This window comes from Leptinotarsa decemlineata, unplaced genomic scaffold (assembly GCF_025532065.1).
Source record: "Leptinotarsa decemlineata unplaced genomic scaffold, Ldec_3_MD MMD2_tig00000218_RagTag_RagTag, whole genome shotgun sequence".
Lineage (NCBI taxonomy): Eukaryota > Metazoa > Arthropoda > Insecta > Coleoptera > Chrysomelidae > Leptinotarsa > Leptinotarsa decemlineata.
The window spans coordinates 4,131,716-4,156,537 of NW_027412545.1; the positions used below are offsets into that span (position 1 = coordinate 4,131,716).

Below are 24,822 nucleotides of genomic sequence, written 5' to 3' on the forward strand. Positions count from 1 at the left end.
TCCCCCTCAATTTTATTTATTTTTTCATAAACCAATTGTACTTCAGCTCACTTATTTTATTCCCCAACACCAGGGTTAAATTATAACACTATACAAAACATTAGTAATCCTCTCGCTGCAAAGTTAATTAGTACATTTTGGTTTTATTTTCATTTTCAAATCAATCCATAAGAGGTGTTTTTGTCAAAACTACCGTAGTAAAAAAATATTTGTATGACAACTCAGGTGAAAGCTTTTTATGGCTAACTCGATGCAATGAAAATGCAATCACTAGGAAGACATTTTGGCACACTTTCAAATATTTCTTCATCGTATAGAAAACTGGCCAATTTCAATATGATTCAGATTAAAATATGTCTAGCCCGCAAATATTTGAGTTGACATATTCAGTTCACCTTAATGAGTAAATTACTTCTCGAAAACATTTCATGAAGGGTCTACACTTACATTTTCATTTTCATTCTTGGCGAAATATTAAGCCGTAGGTGTCAGCCATTTGATGGTTTCATTTGAATAATTTCAATTAAACTTGAGTAAGAATGGTGTATCCTAATAACGGAGCTTATGAACTTGTAATCCACCGGGATAGGGTCCCTGACTCCCCAAGAAACACCAAACTAATTTTATTCGCTTCAAGTAACTTCCGAAACATTCCAGCGATGAAAAATAATGAATAAAGTTCAAGTTGAAAGAAACTGAAGTTTGGTGAATCTAGTTTGTCTACAGGATAAATGGAAAGAGGACAATTTTCGCTGTCAATCTTTTTTTTTTAAATTGATATATTTTATTAGAAGATATTGAAAAAGAAAGTAATACAAATTATGAAATTATGAAACAACAAAAATTAATTGGCGCTCCGGGGCGACTTCATTGATTCCAGTGGCGCATTATCTGAAGATCTTGATCTGCCAATGTCCTTCCTTTCATAAAACAAAATGTATATCTGGAAATTTCTGTAGATGGCGTCCGAATGACAGCTTTTGATTCGGTAACCATTTGGTAACCTTTAAAAAAATGAAGAACTGACCTGGCTTCCTTGCTTCTACAAATCAATCAAGAGCTCGTCATTCCAACTGGGCACAAACACTACTTACTTGCTCTAAATCAAGAAAATTTTAAGTATATGGTGTAAGTCAATAGGCTAAACAGACAGATTATATTATCTACAGTTAGCTGGGAATGCACTGATATGGCATACACAATGGTTCAAGATGAAAAAATGGGTTGGTATTACACTTCATAGAACCAAGACACAAACTCTAAACGCTTTTTGGTAGGACCATCCGTATCTTACAAACTGACGGGAAGTGTTATCGGAAATGGCATGCAGAATGATAAGCTAGACCTTAGGTTCTATATGCTACACAATCGAATAGCAATTCAGCAATCTAAATTCACTCTGATCTGAAAGTTCTTCCTAAGACAACTAAGGTAAAGAAATCGAGTAATACTTTTTTGGGTATCAAGTCATCAGAAACTAATATTCCTCTGCAGAGAAGGTATCAATACCCCCTTCTCAGGTCCCAAACTTTTTTTTAAATACTCGATGATCCACAAGTTTCGACAACCGGAATTTGATCAACTGAGATGCCAGTGAAATGAAGTGCCAGAACAGAGACAAACAAAAAGATTGATTGAGCCAACCTGAAATGAAACTGAACAGATTTTAAGCTGGTAACAGTACTTACAATGAGGTATCACTTCCATAATATGGGTAGATCAGACCTGAGAAGTTACCACTGCTTCTGCTGTGCCACCAAAAAGGCAGAACGCTTGCTTATAAATGACAAACTGTGGTCTGCAAAAGACCACGGCTGATGCCGTATGATGTTAAGAAGCTACCGCAACCCCCAAGGGTTTATTGTGGCTCATACATATTCACACTCAACAAAATAAACCGAGCTCCTTAACGAAGCCGATTAGTTTGTATGGTAAGTGGTCCACACGGACCACACGGACCACATGACACCGAAGTACACTTTTAACACAAACCCACGGCCAAAATCATGAGCCGTGAAGAGTGGGAGACCGTTAGTCATCCCGAAAACATGTTTGGAAAAAACACCTGGTATACAGATGGAGTCAGCAGCCTCATTACCTCCCAGGCCAGTATGGCCAGGAATCAAGACCAGAGACAATCTGTTAAGTCTTCCTATCAGGGAGAGTCGTTTTTGGCAATTTGCTACCAGTTTAGACGTTGCTGGGTAGGAGCCAAGAGCTTCCAATGCCGCTTGACTGTCCGAGAATATTTTTATTTTGTATGAGGTTGGATTCTTCCAATCTCTCTGCACACAATTCAATAGCGTAAATTTCCTCTTGAAATACAGTCGCATAGATTCCTACGCAGGGTGATATGTATGTCCTGGGTCTGCGACTGAAAACGCCTGCACCAGAACCGGTAGGTGTTTTTGATCCATCTGTGAACCAACAACTATCTGCTCTTGATATTTCCTTTTCCCGGAGGATCCAGTCCTCTCTACGCGGGAACAGTAATTTATAAGGCAGTTCGTAGTTGACAGTTGGAGGCATAAAGTCAGTGGTCATTTCCAGAATTATGTGACCAGTGTCGACCAACAGACTGTTTGGCTGAAGTTTAACTGGAAAATTCTACATATAATCTATAAACTCATGAAAATTAAAGTCGATATTCCAACATTCTCATGATATTTCTATATCATCCACGATAATATTTCTCCTTATTTTATTTTTGAAAGAAAATTGTTTAATGAAAGAAAATTGGTTGTCACCACCGTATTTCTTCCTCTGGGCATAACATTGTCATCTTTCCTCGCCGACAAAGAATAGATTTTTCTGAGCATTGTGAATGAAAACTGGAAATAAAGGTCAAATTAAGATAAAAAGAGCAGGGACTTCGGTATTTTCCATATAAAAAGACCGGAGTTAGTAAAATTACAATGAGATCCCCTAATTACCCAAAGGTACAGAGCCATTTCACTTGCTTTGTCTTTGCGTTGCATGTTCTTTTTATCATCTCCCTCATCCTTGTAAAAATTCCCTGCAGCCATCACCAACAAAGGAAGGACTCTTTTGAAATATAAAACGATTCCTCCCGACAACAAAACAGCTGGGCGGTCCACGTCGCTCCAAGATAATTGAAAAATGAAACAAAGTGTATTGCATTTAAAATGATTTAAGGTTTTCTCTTTATTGCATTCTAGACTGGGCGCAAGGCCCTTTAATTGATAAATACCCGTACGTGATGCCAAATCTAATTTCCGTAATTTTATTTCCCGACTTAAATGATTGCTTCGTGATTTCTTCAGAAAAATGTATTTATTGCCGCGTATCGGCTCTGATGAATTTACGATACCTTCGACAATGAGAAAATTTATAGAATTTATCACCTGGCATTGAATTGTGTTTCATTGTGGGGAACAGATGAAAAGGGAATTATAAGAAAATGAAATAATATTTCACCCGAGGGATATGGTTTTTCTGAATAGAAGTTGATATACGAATGGAGTTACTTCAGGATGTAGATTAATAACAGGTCTGGCCGAAGAATGAAATGTTTTTGGAGAAAGCACATATATCGTGGCAACATATAAATTTCCACTCCAAACTTGACTTATATCAGGTATTTTGTTGACTTTTCTATCTATGTATGTTCGAAGTATTTCTCATTACAATGGGAATATTAATAAAGTCACAACTCTACTGTGAAGTTTCGATAACGTCTACCTAAATTTCTTTATATCTACTCATCTGTCATTCTTTTCTTAAAACCTTTCCATTCTTTAGGCTGTGTTTTATCAACAAGATATTTCACAATCAGGCGTAATGGTAAATCAATAGCCATTCTTCGAGGAGCTGAATCGTCCAGCAATTATATCTTTTAGTCACTGATAAAAGTGTTCTCGTAGCGAGTAAAGTCTTGGAGAATCATGTATTATCAAATTAATTTTTGTCTTGGATTCCACTATTTTCTGGACTACTAGAGGACCCTTAATGGTATTCATATAGATTTAATTCAGCTTCAGTACTTTTTCCATTCGTTTATGAAACATTTCCACTCATTTGTAGTGAATGTGCCTAATAGTTTGTGCTGATTCATTCTTCATCCATAATACTATTTAAAATCAGTTTTTTCATTAACCAGCTCTCGCCCTTCTACGAACAACAACAACTCTCATAAGTCGAAACTTGTGCGAGCTGACTAACGAGGTCTTACCTTTTAACGTGTGATTCCTAACATGGGTTGGACGATAGCAAGTGATAATCGACTGGCTGGCCTTGCGGCTCGAACCACCGGTTCAGACAATCACGTAACGGTCATGGAGCAAAGCACCTACGTCTTCCCACCAGGCTACCGACCCACCATATTCTTTAATTTTTTTTATTTTGTTATTTCGAATTATTATATTAATACAATTTGTCATTTTTTTCTTTTCTTTTCTTCTTGATTAGTTTTGATTACCTTTCATAAGGTTATTAGAGAATTTGAAAATTATTTATTTCCGTAAAGAACGGTTGTAAACTGATGAGGTAGAAAAATCATGATTCTCATAAGACGAAATAGAGATAAACATTTGTTTCCAAAGACAGGTTTCATAAATGGCAATCGTTTTTATTTGTTCACAATCTATAAAAGTACTTAGGATACTTTTATGCTTTTCAATATTCAATGTAATACTTCTAAGATTCTAATTCTAAGATTTGGCAAATTAATATTATTATAATTATTATTATTATTAATCATATATGGCCCAATGAATTGCTGTTTTTCTAGTAAGTTCTTCAATATTTCTCATAGGTTAGGTTAGGTCCAAAGTGAGTGGGTCTATTCGACCCTCCACCACAACCCGCAAGGGTCTATTGTGATTCACACATATTCACACTCTACCAAATAAAACCAGCTTCTTAATGAAGCCTATTAGTTTGTATGGTGAGTGTCATGCTTCGGAGGGTGAATAAACGCCTTGGAGTGAGCCAATCCTGGAAGATTCTGCCAGAAGTCCATAAATCTTCTTGCCATACAGGTGTTTGGCAAAGCTTAAAGCGATGCCAATGACAAGGTTCTGGTCCGATGAAGCTGCTTGCAGCACCCTCCTCTGCAAGGGAGTCAGCAGCCTCATTCTTCTTCTTCTTCTTCCAGTCCAATATGGCCAGGAATCCAGACCAGAGATAATTTGTTGAGTCTTCCTTGAGGAGACTCGTTTTTGGCAATTTGCTACCAATTAAGACGTTGCTGGGTGGAAGCCAAGAGCTTCCAATGCCGCTTGGCTACCCGAGAATATTTTTATTGGCTTGTGTATGTAGTTGGATTTTTCAATCTCTTCGCGCACAATTCAATAGCGTTAATTTCCGCTTGAAATACAGTCGCATAGGTTACTAGGCAGGTTGATATATCTGTCCTGGTTCTGCAACTGAAAACATCTGCACCGGAACCGGAAACTGTTTTTGATCCATCTGTGAATCAACAACTATCTTCCCATAGGAGTTAATTCAGTTATCTGTTGACAGCCTGTCAATTCACCAATTTTATTTTTTTTTAATTCAATGCAGTATAATGTCAACTAGTGAACTTATGTCATAGAATATAGTGCCACAAAAATATAGAGAATGCCAAATATAGATCCAGTAAAATAATAAAGACGTCTTCATTAGGAGTATTTGAATATTATTCAAATTCATTTTATTTTTTCATTGCATGAAATACACATAATCATTACAAATGAAAACACAACTACTATAAACTATAAATTAATAGAATTAACACTCAGATTTGGTTATTTCAAACACAGTTTCGTTTGTTAAACGGTTTAGTGAAAACTAACAAATAGCTAATGTTTAATTTTTCACGAGTATAATGAAAATCGGGTTTTGTTTTCTTCGTAAAGGAAATCGAAGTTAACAAAATATATATCTCATCATTTTGTTGAAGTGAAAATTAACTACAGTTTCATTTTACTGAAAACAAAATGAATTCAATGTGTCGCACGTTAAAAAGTGAAATCTTGTTACTCATATATAAATCAACCAGGAAAATAGTTGGGAGAAATTAGTGTCTCGAGATTTTGTTTCAAATTATTTTTTTACGTATGTATCTCTCCCCGATATAGTCTTTTGGGGTTCCGTTTACAAGATGGAGCTTTTACAATTATCAAATTTTTTTCTTAAACGAAGGTTTCATACATACAGTCGAGCCGCGTTGAAGTCAGTCGAGCCCCAGGCACGGACCATTCTTGCACTAATGGGAGGTAATACCTCGAAACCGGTCTGTACGTGATCTACTTGGTTGATTTCTACGTGGATCTGCTGTTGAGTGAACATGAAACATCTGCAACTTTCTATTGCTCTGATCTTTTAATTTATTTTTCGTTGCTACTTTCAAATTTGACAGACAATGAAACCGTTTCAACAAAAATCAATAAAGCTAGCTTTTAATGAGAATATCTCTCAAGCTGAAGTATTACAGATATCTCAATAGTATTGAAGTTGAATTGAAATATTTAACGTAATCAAAAAACACTTAATTGTGAAATTTTCACTAAACTATTTTACAAAAATGTTTTTTGAAGAAAGAATGCGTAAGCATAGCTTACAGAACGAATAATACTCTAGGTAAATTTATTGAAAACAATAAAGAAAAAACTTCGGTGTCGGATAGATTAGGAGTATATAAGCTAACTTGTGGCACTTGCTCAAAACTGTATATTGGCCAAACAGGGAGAACGTTTTCTCAAAGAATTAAAGACAATAAAAATATTTTTGTGAATAGAAAGACCAATTCCACATTTGCAAACCACCTTTCAGCAGAAGAAAACGAGTTCAATCATGAATACGATGTGTTACACTTAGAAGAAATTGTAGAATGAGGTATATTAATTAGGCTTTGAATATGTAGAACGTGTTACGTTTTTATAATTTTTATAAAATCGTTTAGTGAAAATCTCACAATAAAGTGTTTTTTGAATACTTTAGTTATGGATTTTCATCAATTATCGGCCAATTCCATCATATATCTTGAGATATATGGATTAGTTTTTGGGAATAAGCTTTTTGGCTTTGTTTTCGATCTTCATGCAAACTTTTATTACCTCCACATTCTATTGGAATTCTGTGGATCGCAGATGTTTTGGCAAAAAAGATAACTATCCTTGTTATATTGAGTCGGGGTTGAATTCGAGAGAAACATGTAAACCTGTTCTACAAAAGACTTTGTTTCTCATTTTTGATGCCCGGGGCCTTACCCATTGGTAATTTTGCCTTATTTTTGAAAAGCCGGGAAATAAAGAAAGTTATTGATCAATTACAAACCGTTGATTGACAAATGAATACTTAAAGGTTTTTTCATTTGAAATTTATGAAATTAATCATCCGCACAATACAATACACCAAAATCAGAATGTTGTTTAATTTGGATGCTTCAAATTCACGTCCAGCGTGTCGAAATAAAAAATACGGACGATAATCCATCCAGGCATTTCAGTTCATCGTATTTACATTTCGCCCTTATTATTACCTATGCAGTGTTCAAAGCGAATATGGTGGTCTATTTTCGACGAGAACAAAGGGGTGAACATTCTGTAAAAAAGCTTCAATGGGCTCAAAATTAGGTTTCAAATAAATAGGATGCGTTCTTTATTGATGTTTTCGGGCGCATTTTCAACCCCGTACAGTTATTACCGGTCGAAAGTGCCACTGGGGCGCTCAGGAAATAGGACAACATTGTCTATGTTTCGAAAGCTTTGAATTTCGGGCAGAAATACTGATAGATGCAAAATTTGTTCAGTATGGGGAAACATTCGAATAGAAGAGAAAATTATTACTATGCGCATATCTTTGATATCGTTTCAAATTGGATTTTGGAAGTTGTGTAATTTTCCTTGTAGAATACATACCACACGAGAAATGTGTCACAGTTTTGGTATATAGGGTATATAGGTATATAAGTATTTTTCACCCTTTCAATGCAGAGAGTGTTGGTTACAACTCAACGCCTCATATTTTTCATTCAGCAACATATAAATCAACACTATTTTGTTCATTGAACATTCATTCTGATAACTAAGTATATCTGAAAACATATGTTTTGAGTGAAGGAAATTTTATACAGATGTGGAAAACAGATATCGGAAATTAGATATTTGTTCCTGCACTGTTTACCTCGAGTACCTGATACGTTAAGGTAGCAGTCAATCGATGAAGAGTGACCACTAAAATGGTATTTTGGTGGTCACTCGATTCGAGATTCAATGAATCTATTTTAAAAATATATATATATATATATATATATATATATATATATATATATATATATATATATATATATATACAGTGTGACCCATTTAAAATGGAACCACCCCTGTAGAATGTGCATTTTTCAATCAATCTCAATTTTTTTTTATTGAAATATTAAGCATGAAAAACTGTATCTTGACACTAACTTTCACAATTTTAGTTTCATTTCCAAGGCACTCTATGGTTTTTTTTGTTTGTCAAAAACGGCAAAAGTTTATTAGGCAATTTTTGTTTTCAAATTTGACTACACCACTGGATTCGTAGTCGTTATAAATCAAAACTGTCAAATTTTCATTAAAAAATATTTGTTAACAACGAAGTTACAACAACTTCAATTTTGGAAACAAAGTATTTGTTTGTAATTTTTATTCAGATTATAGACATATTTGAGATCTGACAACACTGTCATCACCAAGTAGAACACCAGTGAATTTGTACAGTGAAAATCCGAAGTCAACAGCTCAATGCGTTCTACAGTTATAACTCCTGAAAATATGGTAATGTGAGAGATTTGTGGTGCAAGCGTTTTGTAATAAAAATCTGACTACGCCACTGGATTTGTGGATAATATTCCCTTAAAATCATTCATTTGAGTGTAGGTTACGAGAAGTGAAAATTAAAATAAAAATTGAATAATTGAATAACAGAAAATTAAAAGTTCATTTTCAAGTTACACTAGTAGACCAAGTTCAGAATCTCATGTCATGGGATCTCCCAATTGCGCTTTTACCAAATCTTGATAGAATCTTGAAGTATTAATGGTCATACTTGTAAGCTTTTTGGAAGTTTCCCAATAATAAATAATAGTACTTTTGTAACAACGCACCTGGAAAATCACATTTTATGAGATTCTGAACTTACTCTACCTTCTTCTATAGCTGATGAAAACAAAATGTATACCAACAAGTTTCAAAGTATTCATTCAACAATTAATTGCCATTAAGAAAAAACTGATACTAAAATAAACATTGATTTAAAACTAAACATTAAAATTTTTGTGGCTTCTACCAAACCTCCATTAAGTTCAATACATTTATCGTATCTCTTCCGAATATTGTTTACACTATTTCTTATTTGTTGAACTGTAATTTCGGCACAAGCTTGTCGTATCCTTTGCATGAGTTCAGCTCGATTCGTTGGTCTTGTTCTGTATACTTTTTGTGTCAGAATACCCCACAGAAAAAAGTCTAATATTGTTAGATCAGGCGATCTAGGTGGCCATTCAATTAAGTCACTACCTCGTCCTATCCAATGATTTGGAAACTGGTTATTTAGCCACTCTTTAACAATCCTCGAATTGTGCACGGAACAGCCGTCGAGCTGAAAATATAAATTTACTTGTTCCGCAAGAGGCATTTCATCTATTTCGTCCGATAATTGGTTATTTAGAAATTCCAAAAAATTTTGCCCGTTTATGTTTCCATAAAAAAAATATGGACCTATTATTCTATTTTGTACTATACCACACCAAACGTTAACTTTTTCGGAATATTGACTTTTACAATTTATGATCCAGTGCGGATTTTCCGTAGCCCAATACCGAGCATTTTGCGATGAAACTACCCCATTGGTTCTGAAAGAAGCTTCATCACTAAACATTATGCAGTTTAAAAAATTTCTTGTATTCAGGTACTCGCCTTGTGCCCACAAACAAAATTCCATACGTTTCACTTCATCACCTGCCTTTAAAGAGTGAAGAAATTTAGGTTTAAATGCTCTCATTTTGTTTTGTTTAAGACATCGTCGAATAGTCTCTCTCGGTAAGTTTAAATCCAAACTGGCGACTCGTAAACTTCTGTTTGGGTGGTTTCTAAAATAATCTAAAACAGCACCTTCGTTTAAATTTCTTCTTCGGTGATTATTTTTTAAAATATGTTTGCTGACTGCACCGGTTTCTTTAAATGTTTTGTTAATTTTACTGACGGTGCTTCTGTCAATGGGAAGTCGATTTGGATGTCTGTAATTAAATATCCTAGCTGCTTCTCTTTCACTATGATAATTGTTCCCAGAAATTCTCACAATTTCAATTCTTTCTTCTAATGATAATTGCAAAGCCATTATTAAATGCACGTAACTAACAACTATTATTTTATTTATGATTAACTGTCAAAATGACAGCCTACTGTTGATTTATTATAAAACCTTTGCATAATGAGTTCAGCTTCCTCAAATTATTGATATCTCCTCTAAAAGATTGTTTTAGCTGAGTTATGAAGAATTTACAGGGAACAATTTTTGTCCTGCTCTCTGTTTTATTATTGAATAAATGATTTCCATGCTTTAAATCAATTTGATTTTAGCGGCTATGCGAAAGAATGTACTAAGTACTGCATAACTTGAAAATGAATTTTTAATTTTCTGTTATTCTAGAATACACTTCTCGTAACCTACACTCAAATGAATGATTTTAAGGGAATATTATCCACAAATCCAGTGGCGTAGTCAGATTTTTATTACAAACCGCTTGCACCACAAATCTCTCACATTACCATATTTTCAGGAGTTATAACTGTAGAACGCATTGAGCTGTTGACTTCGGATTTTCACTGTACAAATTCACTGGTGTTCTACTTGGTGATGACAGTGTTGTCAGATCTCAAATATGTCTATAATCTGAATAAAAATTACAAACAAATACTTTGTTTCCAAAATTGAAGTTGTTGTAACTTCGTTGTTAACAAATATTTTTTAATGAAAATTTGACAGTTTTGATTTATAACAACTGCGAATCCAGTTGTAGTCAAATTTGAAAACAAAAATTGCCTAATAAACTTTTGCCGTTTTTGACAAACAAAAAAAACCATAGAGTGCCTTGGAAATGAAACTAAAATTGTGAAAGTTAGTGTCAAGATACCGTTTTTCATGCTTAATATTTCAATAAAAAAAAATTGAGATTGATTGAAAAATGCACATTCTACAGGGGTGGTTCCATTTTAAATGGGTCACACTGTATATATATATATATATATATATATATATATATATATATATATATATATATATATATATATATATATATATATATATATATGTCTATTTTATATATTGATGTGAATTTAATCATTTTCATTGTAATGTGAATAAAGTCATTATTATTATTATTTATGGTTGCATCTGAAAATAGGCCAATTTCGTCACAGACCACTTGTCGAATTATTGAAGAGTTCGTGAAATGTGGATTTGTTCAGAATTGCCGAAAGTGTGAAGCCAAATAATGACGACTGTCAAAATAGGGAAGTAACTCTGTTGAAGCCAGTGAACTTTGTATGAGCCGACAAATTGCAGATCAAATTAGTATGAATGATAGACCTGTTCGGAATATTTTGATAGGAAGTGGCTACCATTTTTATGCCGATAACCACATTAGATGAATGCAATATAGTGAAACCATTATCAAGAAACAAAATGAAAATGATTTGTTTTTGAAAGTCGTATTATTTACAGACGAGTCTTCATCTGACTATTTTGCTGGGTAAAGCAATATGGTCACTAGACACATATTTGGACTTGATGAAAAAAATAGAGGAAAAAACCTTGAGTTCACATATAGAAAAATCATTTTATCTGTCGAACCTCTTGTTGTCGTAGTCCACCACTGACATCATGAAACATTCGTATATAGCTCAATTATTCCAGTTCGCGTGATGCGTATATGAACCGAAAAATAAATAGTTCATGTAACAACTGAATGTTGGTTGAACTATGTGCGTGCTGGCGTGTTTGGGTCATTCGTTAGATGGATTAATAAATCATCACATGACTGAAATTTTGTGTTAATTGTTTTGTGTGAAATGTGATTAGGCGCCACTAATAGTACTATAATTCGAGGAAATGTTGCTGAGAACAGATTTTGTCCGTTTATAGAAAACTGGAATTTCCAAAACGAATAAATAATTATATCATGATAATGAGAGTTTAGGTTAATTTTTGAAAAGTATATATATGGTATATACAGCGTGACTCACGGTCGATGGTAGGTTAGACGTTTCTGGAAAACGCAAAGCATGATTTTTCTGAAAATTTCACCTCTCACATTTCCTTACCTGTTCTATCGATCCAAAATATTTTCAGCATTGCGGCGTTGCCACTTATATCTAAAAGTCCTAGCAATTATTCCATTTTTTTAAATGGAACACCCCGTATATTAATACATTTTTGAAATTGTTCTAGTATTTTATTACTTTTTTGTTAATAATGTCCTATACCTATCTCTATCTGTTTGCGAGATAAAAAATAAATTGTGCTAAATATGGTCCAAAACATAGCCTTAATTGAAATTAAGTACATCAGTACTCTCAATTCATGAAAATTTGATATTTTGAAGATAGTTTGGACGAACTCGAAATATTCAAATAACACCAAGAAATTGACTACATATCATACAGGGCGTGCATAAAAGTAGTCGAAAGTTCATTTTTTCAAATAAAACCCCCTGTATATTACATACTCGATAAATTGAAAGATGGTGAAAAATGCTTCAAGATGATATACATGTTCCTATACCTAAATCGTCAAGTTTTCTTAATAAAGCTGTTTTTGTGGAAAAATAGTTATTCACGTTTTACCTACAAGTGTTGAAAGTGACATTTTATTTTGTGAGTGGGGATTATTGCAAAACGAGCGTCAGCAAGTGGAGCAAACTCACGAGCAAAATAAAATCACTTTTAACAAAGGTACCATACAAATTTTTTTGTATAACGTTACTGCTGATAATAAAAAAATTATAGGGTCCATGGGATTTGAACACACGATCTTTGGATTACAAGGCAAATGTTACAACTACATACGCCAACTCACGTTATTTTAAGGTGGATTATTGGTTAGTCATGAAGGACTTTCTACAGTTGGACTGAATACTACTTCGTCATCGTCAGTAACTTCACAGGGATTTAATATTACCAATAACACGAACTGCGTGTGTGAACTTTTCTAAATGATTTTTTGGTAGGTGTCCTGATTGAAGTGTTTCCATCAAAGAAATTTTCAATAACAGTTGTACAAAAAATAATTTTTAAAGAATTTGATTTCTAGGTAGCCGTGGAAATATCAAGCTTATGAAAGTCTGGTGACTTCTATAAGTAATTGATATATGGTTATTGACGGTGTTTCAAAAAATCGCCAAAAATGAATGCAAATATTGTTTATTCAAACGAAGTTCTTATGAAATTATTTATTATACACGGACAGTGTGATCAAATCATTGCCAGAATATTCAACCAAATGTATCCTGAATTAACACCAATGAACGAGAGGAAGTTTGTAAGATTACAAAATAATTTCCTTTACTATGGCTCCATGTTAGAAGCGCCTTCAACATTACCAAAACCTCTTACTTAAATGAGGACAATACTGTTAACGTTTTGGCATATTTTTATGCATATCCAGAACTTTCATTCGCAGTGCAGAAAAAGATTTATGTGTATCACATAAATCTTCAGTACAAGGAATTTTGAAAAATCAAAGTTCAAGCTCTAAAAGCAGAAGACTTCGAACGTAGAATGCATTTTTGTGAATCCCTTTTGATTCATACACAGGAAGATCGGGAATTTTTGTCAAAAATAATTTGGAGCGACGAATCAAAATTTACGAGGGATGGTACTTTCAATAGAAGAAATAATAACGACTGTAACCGATTTTCTTGAAAATTTGCCTTTAGAGGAATATAGGAATTCGTGGTTTCAACTAAACGGAACGCCAGCTCATGATATGATATATCATCTTGAAGCATTTTTCACCATCTTTCAATTCACCGAGTAATATACAGGGAGTTTCATTTGAAAAAATGAACTTTTGACTACTTTTATGCACAATGGAAATAATAGTAATTTTAGCACGCCCTGTATGATATGGAGTCGATTTCTTGGTGTTGTTTGAATATTTCGAGTTTGTTCAAACTATCAACAAAATATCAACTTTTCATGAATTGAGAGTACTGATGTACTTAATTTCAATTAAGGCTATGTTTGGACCATATTTAGCACAATTTATTTTTTATCTCGAAAACAGATAGAGATAGGTATAGGACATTATTAACAAAAAAGTATTAAAATACCAGAGCGATTTCAAAAATGTATCATTATACGGGATGTTCCATTAAAAAAAATAAAGTTGCTAGGACTTTTTGATGGGAGTGGCAACGCCGCAATGCTGAAAATATTTTAGATCGATAAAACAGGTAAGGAAATGTGAGAGGTGAAATATTCAGAAAAATCAGGCTTTGCGTTTTCCAGAAACGTCTAACCTACCATCGACCGTGAGTCACGCTGTATGCAAGTATATGTACATATGTTTAAAATATGTATTTCCGTTAACCAGCTATCGTACCCCTACGTACCACTCAAGGCTTACGAGGTCTTACCTTCTAACGTATGATTCCTAACACGGGTTGGACGATAGCAAGTGAAAATCGAGCGCTCAGCCTGCGGCCTATACCATTGACTCACATATCGGCCAATTGACTGAGTGAACAAACCACCCACTGAATTTCACACCTTACATTTCGTTACCTGTTCTGTCGATCTAAAATATTTTCAGCATTGCAACGTTGCCACTTCCATCAAAAAGTCCTAGCAATTTGATTTTTTTGAATAGAACACCCCGTATATTACAAAGTTTTGGAGTCGCTCTTTTATTGTAACATTTTTTTGTCAATAATGTCCCATACCTATCTCTATCGGTTTTCAAGATAAAAAATAATTTGTGCTAAATAAGGTCCAAAACATAGCCCTAATTGAACTTAAGTACATCAGTAGTCTGAATTAATGAAAAGTTGACATCTTGATGATAGTTTGGACAAACTCAAAATATTTTTTCTGAAAAAATATCAGTCCTGAAAAATCCAAATTTGTCGTAGAATTGCGGAATTAGTGAAATTGAAGGATAACTGATCACTTTTCACCTGCACCAATACTTCTGATGATGATGGATAAAATCTGAGCATTAACTTATGGGGGGCTCTCAGTTTAAAAATAAATCAATTCAATTAACGGAAATATCCACTGAAAATGTTTTTTCGTTGTATTTTATAACTTCTCAATATTTGTTCACTATCAAATCATTGCCATCCTGTTTCGCGAATTCAAATTCTTTTATTCAATAAAAGTCAAGGGATGTCTTGTTGATAAAGCGTATTAAATTCAGTCTTACTTCCTCGTGTTAATTCTGTTATTGTTCCTGTTGCTTTTGTTGTTGCTGTTGTTTTTGTTGTTCCTGTTGATACTATTGATCCTGTTGTCTGTATGTTCCTGTAAGTTTCTTTTCTGATAGATACCTATTCATTTGTATATCGATTTAGTCTAAAACATGTCCTGACAAAGTATCCAAGAGAAAATTGAAATGATACTGATGATTGGAGAAGGTGAGAGGTCTTATCGCGAAGTAGCTCCTTAATTCAATCGAAGACACCCACTTGATACTCCTGTACACTCTGGAACAGTAACGGTGTGAAATCTTCTCTGAATTTGAGATATTGGGCAGACCCAAATCCGAACTGGGTAGTGATCAAATATCCCAAAAAGTGAAGTTGTGGTGTGGGATACTAAATGAAAGATCAATAGGACCTTTCTTTATTGAACCAAATCTGAATGTAGAATTATTCGTTCATTTTCTGCGAATGAGTTCTTCAACTCTGAATGTAAGGAATAAAATATTTTTTCAGTTGGACGGTTCACCCGTTCACAATTATGGGGCAAGCAGGAAATGGCTCAACAGAAACCTACTTAGGAAGTGGATTGGACCTAATAGCCCCCACGTTCCCCGGATCTCACTCCCCTAGACTTTCATTTATGGGAAACGTTAAAAAATAAAGTGTATAGGACAAGGCCCACTACTCGAGGTATTCCAGAAAGTTACACCTGCGAAACTAATGAATGTGGTCGTAAATGATAGAAAACGAATAAAAAAATGTATTATCTTCAAGGGAGGACCCATAGAAGGAACAATTGAATTCATGTTAATGTACGAAACGTCAAGTAAGAATCAAATTCAGTTTTAATTAAAAAAAAATTTGATTTCTGATTGGTGTAGCATTATATTTCAAAAATTGTACTCGGCAGTTCAATTGTACTGACGATGTGTAGCACTTGGGTTAACACTATTGAGCTGATAAGTCAATTTTCAATATTACTATCAGTCCTCGATAATCACGGAAGTTACGGGGTGCTTCCATGAGGATTGAGACAAATTTGTATTTTTCAGGGCTGATATTTTTTCAGGAAAATGATGTACCTGTAGTAATTTGGGAGTTCTGATCACGAATCTGAAATTTTTTTAGCCTATTTTGTCCCTAGTATGATTTACCGTGAAAATGGACATTCTCATCAATCCAGCAAGTTTCATCATTCTACCTTAATAATTACGGAAATTACGGGGGTCCTTCCATGAAAAGTGAAATACACTGTATATAAGGGTGTTCCTCTCCAAACTTTTTTTTCATTTTCCGGACAATTTTTTAAATTTTTTATGATATGACATCAAAAAATACATTCAACCCTTAATTTTCACCCTTTCAAAGCCATTTTAGTAATTTAATCATTTTTACCATGCTCGTAGATCAGTTATTCCCGCCAGGCGTCTACGGGTGTCACTTCTAACTCAGTAAACAGTATGGAATAGGGATGAGAACGAAGCCGGTCTCCTGTCTCTCTCACACAATAAGCCTTCTCTCACTGCCTACACCTACACAGTCATTGTTTATCCATCCAGCTTAGATGTAGTATGCAATGCCACCGGTGCTGTGAATTATCCAACAGAGTTTTTGAACACATTAGATTTGCCAGGCATACCACCGCATAATTTACAACTGAAGGTTGGATCGCTCCGTAATCTGAATCCCCCACGGCTGTGCAACGGCACATGATCAGATATTGAAATATTAATAAAAAACGTTGTCGAAGCCACTATTTTAAATGGTACGTTTCGAGGTGAAAATATATTAATACCACGAATCCTGATTATTCCTAAAAAATATGCCAATTTATTATAAACATGTGCAATTTTCAATAGATAGGCATGCTGAATGAATCAGATTGCACTTTGGCTAGGCTTGAGTGACTGATAATATTGAGTCGTGATATAGATGTTTTTTTATTGATGATCTATGATTTGAAAAATTAACATCTAATATATGGATGCCATTTAGAACATCCATGAGAACAACATTCATACCTGTTCACAATGTTGCAAAGAAAATCAACTTTTATTATTTCTAGTGGGTTGTACATACTCACCAAGTATGACTTAGTTTTTACCGATTTTTCGAGAGTAGGAAAGATTTCTTAACCACAACAATTCGAGGTATTGTTATTCAAATATATAGAAAATGATATAAGCTTCAATAACTGTTTATAATTTTGTTTGGCCAAAATTGGTAGTTCCATCAGTAAATTTTGTACTAATTTTTATTCAAATCGGTCTTATCATGCAAATTGTTGAACACAGCCTGGTGAGTATACATATGAAGAAATAATAATTGAAATCTTTTTTTTTTGTCGTATTCATAAGTAGTGCGATAATTTTGAACAGCAGTGTATATTTGAAAACATTTTTCTCTCAACCAATGTGAAGGTGGCCATGTGTTTTCATCCATGTGTTTGGTGAAAGAGAGGCGAGCGCGCTATTCCGCCATAGGTCGTTTCACCGCAATTATTCACATGGCTAGCCATGGAAATTTTTACATTGATAGACTCATTGCTGGAAACGATTCAAATGATGATGAAAATCCTTTTTTTTAATGAAATGAACCGCATTTTATTGAAATTGTACAAACAACTGATAATAATAGAAGCAGAAAAATAATTCCAAAAGGAAATTCGTTGCTAGGAATATTATTTCTGTCAATTAATTAAATACACCCCCGACTACCCTTAATTCAATTTTCATTAGAAAAAATCATAACTCCTTGCAGAAACACATTGCTGGTAATTTTTTTTTCATGAAACCATCGAATTTGGCATGCTTATTAACCCCATAAGGGTCGCTGATTTGGACTCGCGAAAGAACACCCCCAACTACCCTTAATTCACTTTTCATTAAAAAAAATCATAAGTCCTTGCAAAAACACATTGCTGGGAGTATTTTTTCATGAAACCATCGAATTTCGCAAGCTTGTTAACCCCAGAAGGGCCGCTGATTTAGTCTCGCGAAAATACAGCCCCTTCTACCCTTAATTCAATTTTCATTTAAAAAATCATAACTCCTTGCAGAAATACATTTCTGGGAATATTTTCCCATGGAACCATCGAATTTGGCATGCTTATTAACTCCAGAGGGGTCACTGATTTTGCCTCAAGAAAATACACCCCCCTTCTACCCCAAATTCAATTTTCATTAGAAAAAATCATAACTCCTTGCAGAAACACATTGCGGGGAAATTTTTTCCATTGAACCATCCAATTTGGCATGCTTATTAACCCCAGAAGGGTCGCTGATTTTGTCTCACGGAAATACACCCCCTTCTACCCTCAATTCAATTTTCATTAGAAAAAATCATAACTCCTTGCAGAAACACATTCGGACGAGGAGAGCAGATCAGTTCTTCTGGAAAAAAATATCTAGAAATCAAATTATAATGTAGTGTGTAAAACTTTCATCAACAATTTTGAATTTTAAAGCAGACTTTTTTTATGTCTATAATAAATAAGTATATCGCTCCACATCCATCGGGGATTGCTTTCAAAAGATATGTGTTGTTCTAAATTTGGATAGGTCCTATTCAACTTTAAAGTATATGGTTAGACAAAACATAAACATTTGAAACTTGGTATTTTAACCTTTTGGAATAATATGCATTTTTTGAAAACAGGAGAAATTCTCAAAACACCAAACACGCACCTACATTCTTCAAAGAAGCAACTTCGTGCCCAGTACACAGCTTCGCGGATGCTAAGTACCCTCCATACCGCTTTCTCTTCCAGGGCTCCTATATCAGCCCATGAGACCAGAAATGAACGAGGAAGAAATGTTAACAACATAAATATGGATTTGGCAACAGTTCTCGAATGGGGATCTAATAAACTGGTAGAATTTAATGCAAACAAGACACAGGCATGTCTTTTCTCTAGAAGGGCTGATCCCACTGTGCAAGCATAATCTTGTCAGGAGTAACCATAGCATTGAAGTCATCCATTTCCAAGCATTGCCAAGAGTGTATCCCAAAAACTTGGTTTTCTGTTTCGTGGCAAGAGCTATTTCACTTCTCGTCAGCTGCTTATGATCTGTAAGGCACAGATTCGACCTGTCCTGGAGTACTGTTCCCATGTTTGGAGTGCGGCACCTAAACATATCTGAAACTATTGGACTCTATACAAAAAAGGGCAATCCGTCTCGTCGGTGATGCCTCTCTAACGAACTCGCTCACTTCTCTGGAACACCGTAAAAAAGTTGCCGATTTGTCTCTGTTTTATAGATATTTTCATGGGCGATGTTCTCGTGAAATATCAACAATCGTTCCTCCTTTAGCAGTCTCTTCGAGATTGACCCATCAAGGTTAGTCTTCACACCCCTTTGTGGTCACTTTGGAGACCTGCAGAACATCTCTCTTCAAAGACTCGTTCATCCAACGAACAGCGAGGCTTTGGAACTCATAGTCTAGGGAGGTGTTCCCCTAGGCATACAACCTCCAGAAATTTAAGAAGAACACCAATTTTACAATTACAAAAAGAACTACAAAAAGAACATTCAGCACTAAATATGAACACGTACAATATACATATATACACAAATAGGTTTACTCAATCATCTGAATTTTGTTAACCTCAAGGATAATAATCATGAAGTCGTAGTCAAACCATCCAATTAATTTTTTGTTTTTCGCATTACGATATTTTATTGGTAAATTTTCCTCAATGTGGGGTAGAAGGGGTGTATTTTCGTAAGACAAAATCAGCGACCCTTCTGGGGTTGACAAGCTTGCTAAATTCGATGGTTTCTTGAAAAAATACCCCCAGCAATGTGTTTTTGCAAGGACTTTTTTTTTTAAAGAAAATTGAATTAAGGGTAGTCGTGGGTGTTCTTTCGCGAGACTAAATCAGTGACCCCTCTGGGGTTAACAAGCTTGCGAAATTCTATGGTTTCTTGAAAAAATACTCCCAGCAATGTGTTTTTTCAAGGACTTATGATTTTTTTTTATGAAAATTGAATTAAGGATAGTTGGGGGTGTTCTTTCGCGAGACCAAATCAGCAACCCTTCTGGGGTTAATAAGCATGCCAAATTCGATGGTGTCATGAAAAAATACTCCCAGCAATGTGTTTTTGCAAGGGGTTATGATTTTTTCTAATAAAAATTGAATTGAGGGTAGAAGGGGGTGTATTTTCGTGAGACAAAATGAGCGCCCCTTCTGGGGTTAATGAGCATGCCAAATTCGATGGTTTCATGGAACAATTTTCCCAGCAATGTGTTTCTGCAAGGAGTTATGATTTTTTCTAATGAAAATTGAATTAAGGGTAGAAGGGGGTGTATTTTCATGAGACAAAATCAGAGACCCCTCTGTGGTTAATAAGCATGCCAAATTCGATGGTTTCATGAAAAAATATTCCCAGCAATGTATTTCTGCAAGGAGTTATGATTTTTTTAATGAAAATTGAATTAAGGGTAGAAGGGGGTGTATTTTCGTGAGACAAAATCAGCGACCCTTCTGGGGTTGACAAGCTTGCTAAATTCGATGGTTTCTTGAAAAGATACCTACAGCAATGTGTTTCTGCAAGGACTTATGCTTTTTTTTAATGAAAATTGAATTAAGGGTAGGCGGGGGTGTTCTTTCGCGAGACCAAATCAGCGACCCTTCTGGGGTTAATAAGCATGCCAAATTCGATGGTTTCATGAAAAAATATTCCCAGCAATGTGTTTCTGCAAGGAGTTATGATTTTTTCTAATGAAAATTGAATTAAGGGTAGTCGGGTGTGTATTCAATTGACAGAAAAAATATTCCTAGCAACGAATTTCCTTTTGGAATCATTTTTCAGCTTCTGCTTCTATTATTATCAGTTGTTTGTACAATTTCAATAAAATGCGGTTCATTTCATAAAAAAAGGATTTAATCATCATTTGAATCATTTCCAATCACATCAGTTCGTTTCCAGCAATGAGTCTATCAATGTAAAAATTTCCATGGCTAGCCATGTGAATAATTGCGGTGAAACGACCTATGGCGGAATAGCGCGCTCGCCTCTCTTTCACCAAACACATGGATGAAAACACATGGCCACCTTCACACTGGTCTTCTCTCACAAAAATCGAAACATTGATCGAAATACACATTATAAGTTTCGGAAATTAAGCGGTAGAGTGGACGAAACCCACTTTCAAATGTTTCAGAAACAATTTTCCATTTTCAAATCCCCCTCGAACATTTCCTTCCAGCGATCATTTTATCTCTCTCTGTGAAAACTATTTCGATAAAATAGAGGTAGTAAATTTCTTCAATGCAATGAATCTCACATTTTGAAACGATGTAATCGCTGTAATCCATTTTGAAAAGCAGTGTCAATAAATTTACGATAACATAAACACGTACGCTCATGAAAATCTGTTTAACTATAAATTGTTTTGAATTATGAGATCTTTTTTACAATAGAAAATGCTGTTAGGCGGATAACAATTGTGATTTTGATAAAATGTTTTGTATTTTCATTACATGGCTTATTTATAATCGACAACCATCAGTATTTGATGACACTGAAATTAAAATTGAATCGAGATCATTCGCATTGATATGAAAAATACTCATTACTTATCATAGCTAAGCTTCAACATCGATCACCAAATAAGAAATTGCTTTCTGTCCTATTTCGTTTCATCTGTGGAGTATACCGAAACAGCACTATCTGGTATTGGATGGAATGAATTGCGCTCGGGTACCATCTAGTTGCCAGCTTGCAGTGAAAGCTGTAGAGAGCAACAGCTGTCGCTGTGAAAAATTGATTTTGATATGCTGTTTGGGTCTTTGTTTGGGATAGGGGAATTCAAACGTTGCATCCCTGAACCCTGATACCACTGATGAGATTTACGGCAAATCGAAGTATTGCTTGCTGGTTTTAAGTCATGGATGCAACGATTTCAGGCTTCAGTATCATCCAGTTTGGTAAGATATTCTATTGAAAATACGTTTTCCTCATCATAACGTGGATGGTGCGTTTTCCATTTTTGACATGAACGTAGAGAATTATTATTTTTCAATGTTCTAGTTATAAAAAACGCCGATAAGGGTTCAGAATTTGATGTTTATAGAAATAATGTTGGTACTTTGAAATGTATTTCCAACAGCTCCCACCATTGCCCATAACAGAAAATAACGGGAATGCCTTTTCTTGTCCATAGGTTGGTCACGTTCCCCTTGAGCTAAAACGGTATGATGAAATGGAATTATCAAGGAGATATCTGAAAATAGTGGATAAGTTAAATAGAATGAGAAAATTTATAGAGTAAATCCTCGATATTTCAGAAAGACGAACCAAAATACACCATTGGATTGATTCAAATTTTTGATAAATAATGATAAATACTATGAATAAATTGATGGATGTAGCCGTTACTACGTGTTAGGAAATCATAATGAAGAAAAGAGAATTGATACTTTCTATGTTTTTTACCACTTTTATTTGTAACTGACGTTAGTTAGGTTGCTTTTGAACATTGAATTCAGATGTAAACATCTTATGTAAATAATAAATATTAAGGTTTAGTAAAGTAGATAATTATAATTTTCCGAAAATAAATTCATACTATATTATTGCAAATTCCTGAAACTGTTTCATTGAAAGTAGTGACCACATCTAGGTGAAACTGAAAAGTAGATTCAGATTGTATACGTTGATCAAAAAAGAAAATGTAAATCTCTGCGGATGGCTTCATTCCGCACGAACCACGGAGAATTCACAATCATGCGTATCAACTTATTTTGTAAGCTCTCCAGGATGGAGATGTTAGACGGAGCCGCTTGGCCCCAGACGCCTAAAGCATACATGATGACAGGCTTGAACATCGTATTGTAGATGATAATTTTGTTCTTTAGACTCATTTTTTATTTTCTATTAATCACAGGGTTCCAAGTGAGCCTACGGTCTATTAGAAGGCCCGCGCTTGCCAGTCAATCTTCCTTTCAGAGATTCTCACTTTTCTGGCCGGAGAAGATAGCAATCTTTCCATGGTTGTCGCCTGAGTCTTGTTCGGGTTCACTCGGATCTTCCAATCGAGGTACCAGCGCTCAAGGTCGTCCAATGCGCGTTTGCATGTAGACGACGCCGAGCTCTCGACCCATGGAAGATGAGGAAGAGCCGTGTCATCGGCGTATAGGGATATCTTCACATGTTCAGGCCTCAGAAGGTCGCTGGTGTAAAGTGAGTACAGCCTGGACCACAAATGCATTGCTGGACTCAATTGTGCTTAAAGAAGTCTGAGTAAATAGGAGCAATCATATCTTTTTTTTACGAAGACGCCATCTATGGGAATTACAGAGAACTCAATTCTCGAATATCAATAATAAACAAGGCTCCCCAGGACGATCAGTTGCAAAGTGTTTGGGCTCTGTTTTCAACAAGTTGCCTTGCAGTAAAAGCTGCAGTGAAAGACAGATGACGAATCTCGTCGGCGGTCGATATGAAATTTGGTTCTTCAACTGACTGTCTAATTTATCTTTGATATTGTGTGAATTCCATAGATGGCGGTTTCGTAAGGGGAGATGTAATTGGCTCTTATTTGAAGAGATCGGTGTTTAGCATAAAACTTTTTGAGTATATGGGGGTAGAGAAAGTTAATTTAAAGTTCCCCTCAATAAGTTACTGTGTAAGATTACAAAGAAAAATGTTCTGTTTATCAGTGGTTTTCGTATTCGATAATTTTACCTATAAAAACGGCCAAGTTTTATTGATACTTATCTTAACGCTTCGGACGCCAAAATCTGCCTTGATTTTCAGAATTGAAAAAATGTCAATAAATATTTGAAGTATAAAATATATCACAGGCAGGTTTTGGCATGTGAAATTCTCAACTCTCTTTTATAGACAAAATTATCTTATACAAGCTACTAATGAACAGAACATTTTTATTTTCCTAAAATTTATTAATCTCACACAGTCACTTATTGAACTTAGTGAACTAAAAGGTTGCCTTGTCTACACCTGTATCAAGTTCGTCATTACAATTTTTATTATTTTCACTTAGTGAAAGGTGAAAATATCCAATAAAGTTATTGAAAACATACCATTCAATTATTCCTAGTAGAAACAATGATTTCCAATAATACGTCCTCACATTTCGTTTCAAAGTGTAATTATACTTTTTTCAATCCCGAATCCAGTTTGACGGAAACTGATCAACCGTAATAGTATATTATGCAACGATCATGTAATGATGGTTATTGAGACATGAGCATTAACCGGGATACGAAACGAGCCGAAGGCGAGTTTTGTATGGTATATGCGAGTGTATTAATAACCATTACATGAGAGTTGCATACGCTATTTTTTCTAAACCCGATAAATAATGAAAAACTATAAATATTATATTTGTATTGAACACATTTACAGTAATTAACTCATATTTAAAAAAAAAACACAAAATTA

The 24,822-nt window shown here is 34.7% G+C and overlaps 1 protein-coding gene across 11 annotated transcripts in view; it reads left to right on the forward strand.

Annotated features, from left to right (window-relative positions):
* The window catches only part of Camta (Calmodulin-binding transcription activator), a 995,933-nt gene that overhangs the window by 873,863 nt on the left and 97,248 nt on the right, over positions 1-24,822 (forward strand). The window lies entirely within an intron of this gene.